This window comes from Pteropus medius, unplaced genomic scaffold (genome assembly GCF_902729225.1).
Source record: "Pteropus medius unplaced genomic scaffold, Ma_sr-lr_union100, whole genome shotgun sequence".
Taxonomy (NCBI): Eukaryota; Metazoa; Chordata; class Mammalia; order Chiroptera; family Pteropodidae; genus Pteropus; species Pteropus medius.
Genome location: NW_024354500.1, coordinates 5,275,622 through 5,278,719, shown reverse-complemented (window position 1 = coordinate 5,278,719; position 3,098 = coordinate 5,275,622).

Genomic DNA, 3,098 nt, shown 5'->3' with positions numbered 1-3,098 from the left:
CAATAGGCAAAATAATGGCTCCCTAAAATGGCCATGTTCTGATCCTCAGAACCTGTAAATAGGTTATATGGCAAAGGGGAATTACAGTTGCAAATAGAATTAAGGTTGATAATCATCTGATCTAAAAAATAGAGAGATCATCGCAGATTATCCAGATAGCTCCAGGATAAACACAGGGTCCTGAGAAGTGGAAGACTAAGGCAGAAGAAGGGGGTCACAGAAAGAGATACGATGACAGAATCTGGGTCAGAGAGAGTCAATGTACCTGATTTTGAAGATGAAGGAAGTGTGCCACAAGTCAAGGAATATGGAAAGCCTGTAAATGGTGGAGACAGTAGAAAAGGAAACAAATTTATTCCTAGAGTTTCCAGAAAGGAAGGCACACCACTGACACGTGACTTTAGCCCAGTAAGATTTTAGCTCAGTAAGTATTGGATGTATAACCTACAAAACTGTAAAATAACACATTTGTGTTCTTTTAAGCCACTAAATGGTGGAAATTTGTTACAGCAACATTAGAAAACTAAAATAACTCTTTTATTATAGACCTTTAAAATTTGATTGCTGACATTAAAATAGCAGTGTAATGTAATTATGGTGAAAAATTTAAAGCAACTAATCATAAACCAGAGATTAATATATTCATGCTAGTTGGCAATCTAATTAGTAAATTCAATTTCACATAAAAAATCGATATCCTTATATATGTGGATTACTTAATAAACACAAAATTTTAAAATTATAAATGATTCAAATAACATTTATTAATTTAGTATTTTGCTTTTTAAAAATAGATATAAAAACTGAAGCAGATGGCACGTAAATCATAACCTAGATTGCCACATGATACAGATTAATTCATTAGCTTGCCAGTTAAGTGAAAAAGTTTTGCTAGAACTAAGAAGAGATATAATTTTCTACCTATGTTGGAAGCATTAAGTGCTCAACAGGGAGCAGAATGATTTATGATAGCATAATGTTCTGGAAAAGAAATTAAAATAAAATTAGGCTGGCTATCAGAAACAGTCTCAACACAATGCCATAATCTCCCAAATAAATTGGTGGGATCTTTACCACCTGAGAACTTTATATAATAATGACTTTTAAAATAAAATACTCTTTAAATATTACTAGGGACTTGAAAGAAAAAGAAACAACATTGCTTAGGCTCATGAAACTGTAAATATATATATATATATATATATATATGTATATATCATATTTAGAATGAAAATGTCTCCTAATATTTATACCAGCACATATAAACACTATATGTATTTATAACATATATATATTATATTTTATATGTATCATGTCTTATATTTTTAAATATATATAAATAGTATAATACATTAAACAATATTTTTTAATACAATCCATTTATCTTTGAACTACTAAAATTGCAACTTCTAGAAACCACAAGTTAGGATATCCCACTGTGCACATGTCCCTGTAAATATAGTCTGTTCTACTTATATAACCTCAACTTCAAAGAAAGAAAATTTACCCTTATATTGATTTTATAAATCAATATTTTCCACCACAGAACAATATCCATATTTCTATAAAACAATGAATGCCACCTAAATTCAAATATCACCACACATGTTTTCAAAATATATATATATCAACAAGAATAGGGAATAGTACCTGTTCCAGGAGCCATAATTGGGTAGAGTACTCTAAAAAGATTTGCCTCAGTTATGGAGAATAATTAACTGAAGCTTAAACACGGCTCTGGTTCTATTATTAAGAATAAGGCCCAAACTGTTTCCAAGTAACTTAAATGAATCCCAGAGAAACACTCAAGAATATTAATGGGAACACAAAAATAATCAGCACCCAACAAAAACTCACAGTATCTGGCATCTAATAAAAATTACCAAGCATTCAAAGGAACAGGAGTATATAAACCATAATGAGGAAAACAAACTAAACAATAGAAACTGAACAAAGTCGATACATATGTTAAAAATATGTATCGACAGTAAAACCATTATTATAGGACAGTAAAACCATTATTATAACTATAGGACATGTTCAAAACTGAGTAGAGATGTGAAAGATATTTTTAAAGGATCCAAATCAAGCTTCAAGTGATGAAAACTACAATGCATGAGTTGAAAGCTACATTGGTTGGGAATACAGCAGATTTGGCATTGCAGAAGAAAACAATAGTGAACTTAAGACATAGCTATAGAAATTATCAAAAATAAAACATAGACAGGAAAAAGAATAAAATAAAGAGGAATTCCACTTCTGAAAATATGGAGTAGATATACATTTCCTTATTTTTATGTTTCAGTTTAGCTGAAAAGCCTAGATTTTATGGGTACAATAAACATAAGAAGACTCTAAAAAGGGAGAGAAGAAGGCTCATTGTCTAGAAACCCTGGGGCAAAAGGAAAGACATAGTGGTGAATTCTCTGGAATTTATACTTGCCTCATATATGCTAAGCTGGTTGCTGGAAAAGCTAACAATCTTGAAATGCCAAGAGTAGCAGATAAACAAACCCCAAGAAAATTCTTCTCACTCCAGCTAGTTAAAGGAGTAGGGAAAAAACAGCCTAATGAGTTTTAGATAATAACCGTTCTGCATCAGCGAAACACCACAGTAGAAACTGTAACGCTTACCCCAGAAAAGGATAATTTCTACCTTTACCAAGCTGTAACCAGGTGCCCAAAAACCCTCTTTCCAAGGTCATGTCAGAGAATGTTGAGTAGAGAATGAGTGCATTTATCACCAGTCAGTTGTAATAAGGCTGCTTCCTCTCAATCCACGATGTCATTGGACACGGTGTGGGAAACTTGAATTTCCCCCCGCAACTGGTGCTAACAAGGCACCCTTCCTCCTCCCCCCTGGAGTAGTGTCAGAGGAAGCTCAGTAGAAAGTCAGGACATACACCACTGTTGAGTAGTAAAAAAGGCACCCCCACTCTGTTAGTAGAGATCATTTGGGAATAGTAACAAGGCGCTCCTGTCTTTCCCAAACAGGGTGGTATCGACACAGTCAAGAAATGTGATGCCTTCAACTTCGTTCTTATTTCTCAAGATCGATTGGGCTATCTGTGGCCTTTTGTGCTTTCATATGAATTTTA